Here is a 13,708-nt window from a genome sequence, read left to right as displayed (position 1 = left end):
ACGCATGCAATGTCTGGCATTGCAAAATAAATTATTTGAAAAAAATTAAAAACATCAGAGAATGCCTCAAAATACGTTCGTTTCGGAAAAAAAATATTGAAAGCCAACGGCACCCGGTGTTCCCAGGCGGTCACCCATCCAAGTACTATCCGGGCCCGATGCTGCTTAACTTCGGTGATCGGACGAGAACCGGTGTATTCAGCGTGGTATGGCCGTTGGCAGATTTCACCACTCTCGAGTCAACTATTTTAGCAATATCAAGCCCGCAAACACTTGCAACGACGCGACACGACGTCTATTTTCTTGCCCACGGCTTGCATACATCGGGCCGTCCACGACCATACTATATGATGGCGGGAGACGGAGGTAATTTGCCATCTCAAAACGAACTTTGGATAAATGTGGAAGAGATACGGGTTACTACAGCACCAATGCATTGCCCCAAGAGAGCTGGTCGCATCTAGATGAAATGGAATGGTGTCAAAAGGGAACATACCAATTCAAAATCACGCATGCAATGTCTGGCATTGCAAAATAAATTATTTGAAAAAAATTAAAAACATCAGAGAATGCCTCAAAATACGTTCGTTTCGGAAAAAAAATATTGAAAGCCAACGGCACCCGGTGTTCCCAGGCGGTCACCCATCCAAGTACTATCCGGGCCCGATGCTGCTTAACTTCGGTGATCGGACGAGAACCGGTGTATTCAGCGTGGTATGGCCGTTGGCAATTCCCACCACTCTCGAGTCAACTATTTTAGCAATATCAAGCCCGCAAACACTTGCAACGACGCGACACGACGTCTATTTTCTTGCCCACGGCTTGCATACATCGGGCCGTCCACGACCATACTATATGATGGCGGGAGACGGAGGTAATTTGCCATCTCAAAACGAACTTTGGATAAATGTGGAAGAGATACGGGTTACTACAGCACCAATGCATTGCCCCAAGAGAGCTGGTCGCATCTAGATGAAATGGAATGGTGTCAAAAGGGAACATACCAATTCAAAATCACGCATGCAATGTCTGGCATTGCAAAATAAATTATTTGAAAAAAATTAAAAACATCAGAGAATGCCTCAAAATACGTTCGTTTCGGAAAAAAAATATTGAAAGCCAACGGCACCCGGTGTTCCCAGGCGGTCACCCATCCAAGTACTATCCGGGCCCGATGCTGCTTAACTTCGGTGATCGGACGAGAACCGGTGTATTCAGCGTGGTATGGCCGTTGGCAGATTTCACCACTCTCGAGTCAACTATTTTAGCAATATCAAGCCCGCAAACACTTGCAACGACGCGACACGTCTATTTTCTTGACCACGGCTTGCATACATCGGGCCGTCCACGACCATACTATATGATGGCGGGAGACGGAGGTAATTTGCCATCTCAAAACGAACTTTGGATAAATGTGGAAGAGATACGGGTTACTACAGCACCAATGCATTGCCCCAAGAGAGCTGGTCGCATCTAGATGAAATGGAATGGTGTCAAAAGGGAACATACCAATTCAAAATCACGCATGCAATGTCTGGCATTGCAAAATAAATTATTTGAAAAAAATTAAAAACATCAGAGAATGCCTCAAAATACGTTCGTTTCGGAAAAAAAATATTAATGCCAACGGCACCCGGTGTTCCCAGGCGGTCACCCATCCAAGTACTATCCGGGCCCGATGCTGCTTAACTTCGGTGATCGGACGAGAACCGGTGTATTCAGCGTGGTATTTTTTTTTTTTTTTTATTGCATGTATTTCCATTCACAGACATAGTTATTTAACACCATGTGCACCATCTTAAGCGTGCATAAGACCACAGATTGAACATTTTCACAATTGAACAATTCTAAACAAAGGATGATATAAGTATGAACCACTTATGAACTATAAGCATTCGGAAAGTGTTCACCGTCACATAACTTAGGGAACATTTTCCTTACTTGAATTAACAATACAAGATCCTTTATAGGGAACAAAATGATTACAATGAAATCAAGCCAATTATAAATAGTCAAATTTTTTTTTAAACATCCCCTTTGCGTCTTTTTTTTCACAGTTAAACATTAATGATACATTGTTTACATTATTATCTGCTCTTATTTATTGAACGTATTCCCTTTATTCACATACTTGTTATCGGTAATATATTTCCTTGCATACATGACAGTTTACATTGAGTCCAAGACCAATTTTCTTTAAACTTGTTATTCTTTCATGACTTCTTTTTTTGGCCGTTGGCAATTTCCACCACTCTCGAGTCAACTATTTTAGCAATATCAAGCCCGCAAACACTTGCAACGACGCGACACGACGTCTATTTTCTTGCCCACGGCTTGCATACATCGGGCCGTCCACGACCATACTATATGATGGCGGGAGACGGAGGTAATTTGCCATCTCAAAACGAACTTTGGATAAATGTGGAAGAGATACGGGTTACTACAGCACCAATGCATTGCCCCAAGAGAGCTGGTCGCATCTAGATGAAATGGAATGGTGTCAAAAGGGAACATACCAATTCAAAATCACGCATGCAATGTCTGGCATTGCAAAATAAATTATTTGAAAAAAATTAAAAACATCAGAGAATGCCTCAAAATACGTTCGTTTCGGAAAAAAAATATTGAAAGCCAACGGCACCCGGTGTTCCCAGGCGGTCACCCATCCAAGTACTATCCGGGCCCGATGCTGCTTAACTTCGGTGATCGGACGAGAACCGGTGTATTCAGCGTGGTATGGCCGTTGGCAGATTTCACCACTCTCGAGTCAACTATTTTAGCAATATCAAGCCCGCAAACACTTGCAACGACGCGACACGACGTCTATTTTCTTGCCCACGGCTTGCATACATCGGGCCGTCCACGACCATACTATATGATGGCGGGAGACGGAGGTAATTTGCCATCTCAAAACGAACTTTGGATAAATGTGGAAGAGATACGGGTTACTACAGCACCAATGCATTGCCCCAAGAGAGCTGGTCGCATCTAGATGAAATGGAATGGTGTCAAAAGGGAACATACCAATTCAAAATCACGCATGCAATGTCTGGCATTGCAAAATAAATTATTTGAAAAAAATTAAAAACATCAGAGAATGCCTCAAAATACGTTCGTTTCGGAAAAAAAATATTGAAAGCCAACGGCACCCGGTGTTCCCAGGCGGTCACCCATCCAAGTACTATCCGGGCCCGATGCTGCTTAACTTCGGTGATCGGACGAGAACCGGTGTATTCAGCGTGGTATGGCCGTTGGCAGATTTCACCACTCTCGAGTCAACTATTTTAGCAATATCAAGCCCGCAAACACTTGCAACGGCGCGACACGACGTCTATTTTCTTGCCCACGGCTTGCATACATCGGGCCGTCCACGACCATACTATATGATGGCGGGAGACGGAGGTAATTTGCCATCTCAAAACGAACTTTGGATAAATGTGGAAGAGATACGGGTTACTACAGCACCAATGCATTGCCCCAAGAGAGCTGGTCGCATCTAGATGAAATGGAATGGTGTCAAAAGGGAACATACCAATTCAAAATCACGCATGCAATGTCTGGCATTGCAAAATAAATTATTTGAAAAAAATTAAAAACATCAGAGAATGCCTCAAAATACGTTCGTTTCGGAAAAAAAATATTGAAAGCCAACGGCACCCGGTGTTCCCAGGCGGTCACCCATCCAAGTACTATCCGGGCCCGATGCTGCTTAACTTCGGTGATCGGACGAGAACCGGTGTATTCAGCGTGGTATGGCCGTTGGCAATTTCCACCACTCTCGAGTCAACTATTTTAGCAATATCAAGCCCGCAAACACTTGCAACGACGCGACACGACGTCTATTTTCTTGCCCACGGCTTGCATACATCGGGCCGTCCACGACCATACTATATGATGGCGGGAGACGGAGGTAATTTGCCATCTCAAAACGAACTTTGGATAAATGTGGAAGAGATACGGATTACTACAGCACCAATGCATTGCCCCAAGAGAGCTGGTCGCATCTAGATGAAATGGAATGGTGTCAAAAGGGAACATACCAATTCAAAATCACGCATGCAATGTCTGGCATTGCAAAATAAATTATTTGAAAAAAATTAAAAACATCAGAGAATGCCTCAAAATACGTTCGTTTCGGAAAAAAAATATTGAAAGCCAACGGCACCCGGTGTTCCCAGGCGGTCACCCATCCAAGTACTATCCGGGCCCGATGCTGCTTAACTTCGGTGATCGGACGAGAACCGGTGTATTCAGCGTGGTATTTTTTTTTTTTTTTTTTTTTTTATTGCATGTATTTCCATTCACAGACATAGTTATTTAACACCATGTGCACCATCTTAAGCGTGCATAAGACCACAGATTGAACATTTTCACAATTGAACAATTCTAAACAAAGGATGATATAAGTATGAACCACTTATGAACTATAAGCATTCGGAAAGTGTTCACCGTCACATAACTTAGGGAACATTTTCCTTACTTGAATTAACAATACAAGATCCTTTATAGGGAACAAAATGATTACAATGAAATCAAGCCAATTATAAATAGTCAAATTTTTTTTAAACATCCCCTTTGCGTCTTTTTTTCACAGTTAAACATTAATGATACATTGTTTACATTATTATCTGCTCTTATTTATTGAACGTATTCCCTTTATTCACATACTTGTTATCGGTAATATATTTCCTTGCATACATGACAGTTTACATTGAGTCCAAGACCAATTTTCTTTAAACTTGTTATTCTTTCATGACTTCTTTTTTTACCATTTGTTCTACTTTCTTCCAATATGGCTGTAATCGGCCCGGTAGGTTTTTGCTCTCTTTTTTCACTTGTTCCCACCAACTTTCTATATCTATTTTAACCCACTTGTGTACCGTAAGAAGGTGCTGTCCAATCAGCCAGCACATTGTTTCCATTTTCACGCGGGGAAAGATGTTGAAATCCAGAATCATCATATTCCTATTTCCTATCTCCTTTTCTCCAAAGGTGTTTAATTCTCTAAATGTTCTTTTTATTAGGCACCACCTCCTCCTTGAGATGGTGCATTCGAACACCCTGTGGTCTTGTGTGTCGGCTTTGTCACAGTATTCGCATTCGTTCCTGCTTGTTAGATACATGTTTTGTTTCACTTGCTGGGTGGTCACTATATAGTTTGCGAATAGGAATAGGACGCTCTTTGTCCTTAGGGTCATGGCTATTTCGTTGATGTTCTTCCACACTCTCTTCCAATTTACCGATAGGATGTGCTTTTCGATGTTGATTCGGTGGTTGTCGTCGCTTCTGAGTTGTTGGTAAAGGCACTTGGTGGTGGCTGTCACTCCTCTCGGCATCTTTTCTACTAAGTCCTTAACTTTCCTGATAGTTTTCATCAGCAGTCTATCCTGCCCTGGTGCACCCCATGCCGCCTTTAGCAGATCTTTTGAATGTTGACAGTCGTCGGATAGGATGTTTATTACTGTCTTTGCATAGAGTGCCAGGGCTTTGTCCCGCACGTCGATCAGCCCTAGGCCCCCCTTCCCCTTGGGTAGACAGGCCTGGCTCTTTGCTACTCTTAGCAAATGCCCTCCCCAAAGGTATTGCGTTGCTATTTTCGTCAATAGAGCCCCATGTTTTTCTGGCAACGGGAAAATCAGTGCGGCGTACCATGCCTTGGATAATAACAATGCGTTTATCGCAAGGACTTTCTGATGTATGTTTAGGTCCCTGTCTCTCAATTGCGCTAATGTTCCTTTTATCATTCTCGTTGCCTTTTCCCATACTGCGTTTGTCGTCTCCGTGGAAGTCCTACTCCATGGAATGCCCAGAATGTCCATCGAGGTCACCTCTTTCCATTCACTGGTCGCGGTGAAGTCGGCGTCTTTTATTGTCAAGGCCTTTGTCTTTTCCATGTTTACTTTTTGCCCGCTTTCCTCCTCATATTCCTTTAATGATTTCCCTATTACATGAATTTCCGCTTGATCTTGGGCGAAGATCGTTACGTCGTCCGCATAAGCCACCGCGGACACTTTTCCGTTCCCCGCCGGGATTCCTTTAATGTTTCTGCGAAGACTATGTAGCAGGGGCTCCAGTGATATAGAGAACAGAAGCATCGAAAGCGGACAGCCTTGTCTGATTGATCTTCTCACGGGGAACGACTTTGTTTCGGCCCCCGCGCTCAATTTTACTTTCGACGTGATGTTGTTCGTGAACATTTTTATTGTATTCAAAAACTTTTCGGGGAATCCCATCCTCTTTAATGTGTTCAATACGTGGTTTATGTTCACCCTGTCGAAAGCCTTCTCAATATCTACCGCTACCAGTTTAAGGCCCGCGCCCTGCCTGCTCTCGTGGCTCGCGATTGCGTCTCTGATCGTTGTCAGCGCCGTTACAATGTTCCTCCCCTTTCCTACTATGTGTTGGTCTGGCCCGATTATCTTTTCCACGGCTTCGTTGAGTCTGGTTTTAACGATTTTAGCTACTACCTTGTAATCGGCGTTGAGGAGGGTGATGGGTCTGTAGTCATTTAGGCTCCTTGGCTCTTTTCTTTTCGGCACTAGGACAATTTTCCCCTCTCTTTGGGTCGTGGTGAGGGTGCCATTTTGGAGGATGTTCTCTATCGCTGGAATGATTAAATCCTTCAGCTCTTCCCAGAATTCTACGTAGAATTCAAAAGGGATACCGTCGGTACCCGGGGACCTCCCCTTGGGGAGCCATCTCATAGCATCCTCGCACTCCTCCCTTGTGATTCTTTCCGCCATCCTCTCTGCCACCTCCACTGGCAGTTGGGGGAGTGGCGTGAGATTTTCTGTCTCTTCCTTGAGTGATGTGTCCTCCCCAGAAAGGAGAGTCTCAAAATGGTGGCATACATGCTCTATGATTTCTCTCTCTTCTTTTAACCTCGTTCCGTTCTCGTTCAAAATGCCGTTTTTGAGTAAGTTGTTGGCGCAATCCTTTAACCTCCTCCCCAGATAATACACCGAGGCATGTTCTTCTGGCAAACATATTTTGCTTCTGTGCCATGTTGATATTTTCGCCCTTTCCTCTTCCATTCCGAAGATTTTCCTTTTTAGTTCTTTTATCTCCCCCCAGTTGCTCCGTTCCCTTTCTCTCGTCTTTAGGCTCTCCTCGAGCGCTTCTCTGTAAAAAGCCATGGTTTCCCTGATTTCTTCGGCTCTCTCCCTGTGCAGTTGTGCGAAAAGGTTTCTTATTTTTACTTTGGAGTTTTCCCACCTTTCGCTTGGATCCAATCCTCTCCAGCTTTCCTCCCATCGCTGGATGTTTTCTTTCAGTATGGCTCTGGTGTCTTTCTCATATAGCAGCTCGACGTTCATCCTCCACTCCTTTTTCCTTGGCTGATGCCTCGTCCTGCTTTGGGATCCATCGACCGATATAATAACTGCGCAGTGGTCGGAGCATGCCACTGGAAGAACCGCATAGGAGGATATATGGGTTTTCAAGTCGTAGGATGCGTAAAAGCGGTCCTGCCTTGTTGCCCATTTGTCGCCGTAGATGGTGTACGGAAGGTTATCTTTTGTGCTTGTTAATCTGTTTGCGTCAGTGGCTCTGAGGTTTTTAACTATCGATTTTAGGGGACCACACAGTGGGTATTTTGCTCCTCCTCCATCGTTGTTTTGGCTATCTTTCTCGTCTATGATTGCGTTAAAATCACCCCCTAACAGTGCCATTCCTTGGAAGTCGCTCAGCAGGGGCAGGAGGTCCCGCGAGTAAAATTCCCTCCTCTCCTGAAGTTTCCTGGTGCCGGCCGGGCCGTACACATTTATTATCCTTATCCCAAGGATCGTCATGGCCATCGCCCTCCCGGATGGTAGCATTGTCATTTTTTCTCCGGTGATGTTTCTTTTTAACATGATCGCAGTGCCTCTTTCCCGCTCTTGGTTGTTTATATAGATCTCCGCCGGGCCCGTTTCCCAATGTACACTCACCATGACCTCTTGCAATAGTAGGATGTCCAGGTCTTCTCTTTTAAATAGGTCGAATACTTTTTCTATTCTGTTTTTACTTGTAACCCCACATACATTAAGCGTGCCTATTCTCAATTTTGGGTTCAATGTGTAATTCATTGGGATTCCGGATTCGGGGTTCCCATTTGCTTCCCCTTATCATTCCCTGTATTTTTTGCATCCCTTTTCCATTTGGCTTCCTTCATATATGCGTACCTCACCGCTATCTCCTGGAGTCCGACGCTTAGGCTGTTCTTTCCTTTGTCCTTCTTCTTCGTCTTCTGTCTCTGCTCGGTCGTTTCCGCCTTGCCCCCTCTCCCGGATCTCCTCGGGGCCTCGTCCTGGTCCCCGGTGTCGCTGCTCCCGTTGTCCTTGGCGTCGGAGTCCTCGCTCTCGTCCCCGCCGAGCCCAAACTTCCTCCCGCTGTCATCCTCGCCACCACCGCGCTTCCGACGTCCCTCCACCTCCCTCCAGGGGTGACCGCTGGTCGACGCGTTGTCCTCCGGGTCTTCTTCCCTCCTCCGCTCCTCAGCCTCTTCCTCATGCTGTTTGCCCTCCCCTTCGCGTAACGTCACAGATAACCCTTTCCCGAGACCCTTGTCGCTAAAAGGGGTTACCATGTCTAGATTTCTTCCTATTTGCTTCTCTTGCGCCATGACCAATTTCTTGTCTTCCCCCGCAAGCCGTCGATCACCGCCCTCGATTGAATCGGGTTCTCCGGTTTCTTTTGATTCTTCTTCTACTGCTACGGCCATTTTGATTCCTCCCCCATTATTCCCCTCTTGAATCTTACTCTGATCTGCACAGGGATCACACCTTTCCTCCCTCGTGATGGTTGATCTCTCCGTTTCCTTTCCACGGGCTACGTCTATCGATATCCTTTTCCCCCGCCCTCTCGTGTTCGACCCTTTCCTCCTCTTTCTCCCGTTTCCCGCTCCCTCGGCAATAGCGTCGTTTCCGGCGACGTCTTCCTCGCTCGACGTTCCTGGGTGGTAGGTTGGTCCTTCCTTCTCCCTGCGTTTCTCTACCCTCATCCTTGGGTTGACCTCCTCCTCCTGCTCCAAGGGAATCTCCTCCACTCCTCGGTCCTCTTCCATTCTCGTCGGCAGCACCGCCTCCTCTTCTGCCGCTTGCTTTTTCCCCCTCAGTGCGTCGGCGTACGCCGTGATTGTGGTTGGCATTGTGCAATTCAATCGCAGATGGTTTGTGCTTCCGCATCTCGAGCACGTTTGCTGTTGTCCCTCGTAGTGTATGACCGCCCTGTGACCAGCTATCGGGATATATGACGGAATCGGGGACTTTAAATACATTTTCACATTCCGCGTTCCAGTGCTGATCGGGTATAGCCCAGGGCCTATCCATTTGTTTACCGCGTATGATACCACTCTTCCATATTTGCCTAATTCCGTCTCCACCTCGAATTTTGGGATTTCTGGGGGGAGCCCCACCACCTTAACAAAGCTTGCCCTGCTAGACGCTGACTCCAACGTCGCCGTTCCACGCTTTTCGGCTACTGATGGGAAGTCAACTGGCCCCCCTTTCGACCTCAAAAGATTTTCAACTAATTCTTCGTTTATAAGTTTCACATAAATGGATTTTCTTGTAATTCCAAATTGTATGGCCACTAAATCTTCCAACTTAAGCCCGAGCTCGACACCGATGAACCGATGGACCTCTAGGGCGGTAGCACTTTCTTTTAAGTCATTTAGACTTATTATTAGAGTTGCCTTCCTATCGTAAGGCATTTCGAATTGGCTGACTTTATAACACACGTCAAGCCCTAATAAGGGCTAACTCAAAATAAGCAGCACTTTTCATACACAAAACGCTTTGACGCATATATCAAAGCGCTTACGAAATTCTCGTTTCCCGGCGATCGAAGCCTCGAACGCCGGGGATAGCACGCACACAGAACCGAAACACAGACACGTCCTCACTCTTCGAACGCTCACACCGGACATAAAAATATTAATGCCAACGGCACCCGGTGTTCCCAGGCGGTCACCCATCCAAGTACTATCCGGGCCCGATGCTGCTTAACTTCGGTGATCGGACGAGAACCGGTGTATTCAGCGTGGTATGGCCGTTGGCAAAAAATATTGAAAGCCAACGGCACCCGGTGTTCCCAGGCGGTCACCCATCCAAGTACTATCCGGGCCCGATGCTGCTTAACTTCGGTGATCGGACGAGAACCGGTGTATTCAGCGTGGTATGGCCGTTGGCAAAATATTGAAAGCCAACGGCACCCGGTGTTCCCAGGCGGTCACCCATCCAAGTACTATCCGGGCCCGATGCTGCTTAACTTCGGTGATCGGACGAGAACCGGTGTATTCAGCGTGGTATGGCCGTTGGCAAAATATTGAAAGCCAACGGCACCCGGTGTTCCCAGGCGGTCACCCATCCAAGTACTATCCGGGCCCGATGCTGCTTAACTTCGGTGATCGGACGAGAACCGGTGTATTCAGCGTGGTATGGCCGTTGGCAATTTCCACCACTCTCGAGTCAACTATTTTAGCAATATCAAGCCCGCAAACACTTGCAACGACGCGACACGACGTCTATTTTCTTGCCCACGGCTTGCATACATCGGGCCGTCCACGACCATACTATATGATGGCGGGAGACGGAGGTAATTTGCCATCTCAAAACGAACTTTGGATAAATGTGGAAGAGATACGGGTTACTACAGCACCAATGCATTGCCCCAAGAGAGCTGGTCGCATCTAGATGAAATGGAATGGTGTCAAAAGGGAACGTACCAATTCAAAATCACGCATGCAATGTCTGGCATTGCAAAATAAATTATTTGAAAAAAATTAAAAACATCAGAGAATGCCTCAAAATACGTTCGTTTCGGAAAAAAAATATTGAAAGCCAACGGCACCCGGTGTTCCCAGGCGGTCACCCATCCAAGTACTATCCGGGCCCGATGCTGCTTAACTTCGGTGATCGGACGAGAACCGGTGTATTCAGCGTGGTATGGCCGTTGGCAATTTCCACCACTCTCGAGTCAACTATTTTAGCAATATCAAGCCCGCAAACACTTGCAACGACGCGACACGACGTCTATTTTCTTGCCCACGGCTTGCATACATCGGGCCGTCCACGACCATACTATATGATGGCGGGAGACGGAGGTAATTTGCCATCTCAAAACGAACTTTGGATAAATGTGGAAGAGATACGGGTTACTACAGCACCAATGCATTGCCCCAAGAGAGCTGGTCGCATCTAGATGAAATGGAATGGTGTCAAAAGGGAACGTAACAATTCAAAATCACGCATGCAATGTCTGGCATTGCAAAATAAATTATTTGAAAAAAATTAAAAACATCAGAGAATGCCTCAAAATACGTTCGTTTCGGAAAAAAAATATTGAAAGCCAACGGCACCCGGTGTTCCCAGGCGGTCACCCATCCAAGTACTATCCGGGCCCGATGCTGCTTAACTTCGGTGATCGGACGAGAACCGGTGTATTCAGCGTGGTATGGCCGTTGGCAATTTCCACCACTCTCGAGTCAACTATTTTAGCAATATCAAGCACGCAAACACTTGACACGACGCGACACGACGTCTATTTTCTTGCCCACGGCTTGCATACATCGGGCCGTCCACGACCATACTATATGATGGCGGGAGACGGAGGTAATTTGCCATCTCAAAACGAACTTTGGATAAATGTGGAAGAGATACGGGTTACTACAGCACCAATGCATTGCCCCAAGAGAGCTGGTCGCATCTAGATGAAATGGAATGGTGTCAAAAGGGAACGTACCAATTCAAAATCACGCATGCAATGTCTGGCATTGCAAAATAAATTATTTGAAAAAAATTAAAAACATCAGAGAATGCCTCAAAATACGTTCGTTTCGGAAAAAAAATATTGAAAGCCAACGGCACCCGGTGTTCCCAGGCGGTCACCCATCCAAGTACTATCCGGGCCCGATGCTGCTTAACTTCGGTGATCGGACGAGAACCGGTGTATTCAGCGTGGTATGGCCGTTGGCAATTTCCACCACTCTCGAGTCAACTATTTTAGCAATATCAAGCCCGCAAACACTTGCAACGACGCGACACGACGTCTATTTTCTTGCCCACGGCTTGCATACATCGGGCCGTCCACGACCATACTATATGATGGCGGGAGACGGAGGTAATTTGCCATCTCAAAACGAACTTTGGATAAATGTGGAAGAGATACGGATTACTACAGCACCAATGCATTGCCCCAAGAGAGCTGGTCGCATCTAGATGAAATGGAATGGTGTCAAAAGGGAACATACCAATTCAAAATCACGCATGCAATGTCTGGCATTGCAAAATAAATTATTTGAAAAAAATTAAAAACATCAGAGAATGCCTCAAAATACGTTCGTTTCGGAAAAAAAATATTGAAAGCCAACGGCACCCGGTGTTCCCAGGCGGTCACCCATCCAAGTACTATCCGGGCCCGATGCTGCTTAACTTCGGTGATCGGACGAGAACCGGTGTATTCAGCGTGGTATGGCCGTTGGCAATTTCCACCACTCTCGAGTCAACTATTTTAGCAATATCAAGCCCGCAAACACTTGCAACGACGCGACACGACGTCTATTTTCTTGCCCACGGCTTGCATACATCGGGCCGTCCACGACCATACTATATGATGGCGGGAGACGGAGGTAATTTGCCATCTCAAAACGAACTTTGGATAAATGTGGAAGAGATACGGGTTACTACAGCACCAATGCATTGCCCCAAGAGAGCTGGTCGCATCTAGATGAAATGGAATGGTGTCAAAAGGGAACATACCAATTCAAAATCACGCATGCAATGTCTGGCATTGCAAAATAAATTATTTGAAAAAAAATTAAAAACATCAGAGAATGCCTCAAAATACGTTCGTTTCGGAAAAAAAATATTGAAAGCCAACGGCACCCGGTGTTCCCAGGCGGTCACCCATCCAAGTACTATCCGGGCCCGATGCTGCTTAACTTCGGTGATCGGACGAGAACCGGTGTATTCAGCGTGGTATGGCCGTTGGCAGATTTCACCACTCTCGAGTCAACTATTTTAGCAATATCAAGCCCGCAAACACTTGCAACGACGCGACACGACGTCTATTTTCTTGCCCACGGCTTGCATACATCGGGCCGTCCACGACCATACTATATGATGGCGGGAGACGGAGGTAATTTGCCATCTCAAAACGAACTTTGGATAAATGTGGAAGAGATACGGGTTACTACAGCACCAATGCATTGCCCCAAGAGAGCTGGTCGCATCTAGATGAAATGGAATGGTGTCAAAAGGGAACATACCAATTCAAAATCACGCATGCAATGTCTGGCATTGCAAAATAAATTATTTGAAAAAAATTAAAAACATCAGAGAATGCCTCAAAATACGTTCGTTTCGGAAAAAAAATATTGAAAGCCAACGGCACCCGGTGTTCCCAGGCGGTCACCCATCCAAGTACTATCCGGGCCCGATGCTGCTTAACTTCGGTGATCGGACGAGAACCGGTGTATTCAGCGTGGTATGGCCGTTGGCAGATTTCACCACTCTCGAGTCAACTATTTTAGCAATATCAAGCCCGCAAACACTTGCAACGACGCGACACGTCTATTTTCTTGCCCACGGCTTGCATACATCGGGCCGTCCACGACCATACTATATGATGGCGGGAGACGGAGGTAATTTGCCATCTCAAAAGGAACTTTGGATAAATGTGGAAGAGATACGGGTTACTACAGCACCAATGCATTGCCCCAAGAGAGCTG

At 46.2% G+C, this 13,708-nt stretch overlaps 16 non-coding genes and 2 pseudogenes across 16 annotated transcripts; all 18 read right to left on the bottom strand.

Annotated features, from left to right (window-relative positions):
* Positions 1-101: 101 nt before the first annotated feature.
* LOC139695970 (5S ribosomal RNA) lies at positions 102-220 on the bottom strand. The gene has a single exon (XR_011702525.1). It is a non-coding gene; the product is annotated as a 5S ribosomal RNA (ribosomal RNA).
* A 389-nt stretch (positions 221-609) lies between these two features.
* LOC139695969 (5S ribosomal RNA) lies at positions 610-728 on the bottom strand. Its single transcript, XR_011702524.1, has one exon. It is a non-coding gene; the product is annotated as a 5S ribosomal RNA (ribosomal RNA).
* A 389-nt stretch (positions 729-1,117) lies between these two features.
* LOC139695968 (5S ribosomal RNA) lies at positions 1,118-1,236 on the bottom strand. The gene has a single exon (XR_011702523.1). It is a non-coding gene; the product is annotated as a 5S ribosomal RNA (ribosomal RNA).
* A 395-nt stretch (positions 1,237-1,631) lies between these two features.
* On the bottom strand, positions 1,632-1,730 carry LOC139695949 (5S ribosomal RNA; annotated as a pseudogene).
* Positions 1,731-2,629: 899 nt separating this feature from the next.
* LOC139695966 (5S ribosomal RNA) lies at positions 2,630-2,748 on the bottom strand. Its single transcript, XR_011702521.1, has one exon. It is a non-coding gene; the product is annotated as a 5S ribosomal RNA (ribosomal RNA).
* A 389-nt stretch (positions 2,749-3,137) lies between these two features.
* Positions 3,138-3,256, bottom strand: LOC139695965 (5S ribosomal RNA). Its single transcript, XR_011702520.1, has one exon. It is a non-coding gene; the product is annotated as a 5S ribosomal RNA (ribosomal RNA).
* Positions 3,257-3,645: 389 nt separating this feature from the next.
* Positions 3,646-3,764, bottom strand: LOC139695964 (5S ribosomal RNA). Its single transcript, XR_011702519.1, has one exon. It is a non-coding gene; the product is annotated as a 5S ribosomal RNA (ribosomal RNA).
* Positions 3,765-4,163: 399 nt separating this feature from the next.
* LOC139695948 (5S ribosomal RNA) lies at positions 4,164-4,262 on the bottom strand (annotated as a pseudogene).
* A 5,656-nt stretch (positions 4,263-9,918) lies between these two features.
* Positions 9,919-10,037, bottom strand: LOC139695913 (5S ribosomal RNA). Its single transcript, XR_011702477.1, has one exon. It is a non-coding gene; the product is annotated as a 5S ribosomal RNA (ribosomal RNA).
* Positions 10,038-10,050: 13 nt separating this feature from the next.
* On the bottom strand, positions 10,051-10,169 carry LOC139695963 (5S ribosomal RNA). The gene has a single exon (XR_011702518.1). It is a non-coding gene; the product is annotated as a 5S ribosomal RNA (ribosomal RNA).
* An 11-nt stretch (positions 10,170-10,180) lies between these two features.
* On the bottom strand, positions 10,181-10,299 carry LOC139695962 (5S ribosomal RNA). The gene has a single exon (XR_011702517.1). It is a non-coding gene; the product is annotated as a 5S ribosomal RNA (ribosomal RNA).
* An 11-nt stretch (positions 10,300-10,310) lies between these two features.
* On the bottom strand, positions 10,311-10,429 carry LOC139695961 (5S ribosomal RNA). The gene has a single exon (XR_011702516.1). It is a non-coding gene; the product is annotated as a 5S ribosomal RNA (ribosomal RNA).
* Positions 10,430-10,818: 389 nt separating this feature from the next.
* On the bottom strand, positions 10,819-10,937 carry LOC139695960 (5S ribosomal RNA). Its single transcript, XR_011702515.1, has one exon. It is a non-coding gene; the product is annotated as a 5S ribosomal RNA (ribosomal RNA).
* Positions 10,938-11,326: 389 nt separating this feature from the next.
* Positions 11,327-11,445, bottom strand: LOC139695959 (5S ribosomal RNA). The gene has a single exon (XR_011702514.1). It is a non-coding gene; the product is annotated as a 5S ribosomal RNA (ribosomal RNA).
* Positions 11,446-11,834: 389 nt separating this feature from the next.
* On the bottom strand, positions 11,835-11,953 carry LOC139695958 (5S ribosomal RNA). The gene has a single exon (XR_011702513.1). It is a non-coding gene; the product is annotated as a 5S ribosomal RNA (ribosomal RNA).
* Positions 11,954-12,342: 389 nt separating this feature from the next.
* On the bottom strand, positions 12,343-12,461 carry LOC139695957 (5S ribosomal RNA). Its single transcript, XR_011702512.1, has one exon. It is a non-coding gene; the product is annotated as a 5S ribosomal RNA (ribosomal RNA).
* A 390-nt stretch (positions 12,462-12,851) lies between these two features.
* LOC139695955 (5S ribosomal RNA) lies at positions 12,852-12,970 on the bottom strand. Its single transcript, XR_011702510.1, has one exon. It is a non-coding gene; the product is annotated as a 5S ribosomal RNA (ribosomal RNA).
* Positions 12,971-13,359: 389 nt separating this feature from the next.
* Positions 13,360-13,478, bottom strand: LOC139695954 (5S ribosomal RNA). The gene has a single exon (XR_011702509.1). It is a non-coding gene; the product is annotated as a 5S ribosomal RNA (ribosomal RNA).
* Positions 13,479-13,708: the final 230 nt, after the last annotated feature.

Source organism: Hetaerina americana, unplaced genomic scaffold, assembly GCF_022747635.1.
Source record: "Hetaerina americana unplaced genomic scaffold, ioHetAmer1.1.p SCAF_649, whole genome shotgun sequence".
NCBI classification, from domain to species: domain Eukaryota; kingdom Metazoa; phylum Arthropoda; class Insecta; order Odonata; family Calopterygidae; genus Hetaerina; species Hetaerina americana.
This window is presented reverse-complemented; position numbering and strand designations above follow the sequence as displayed.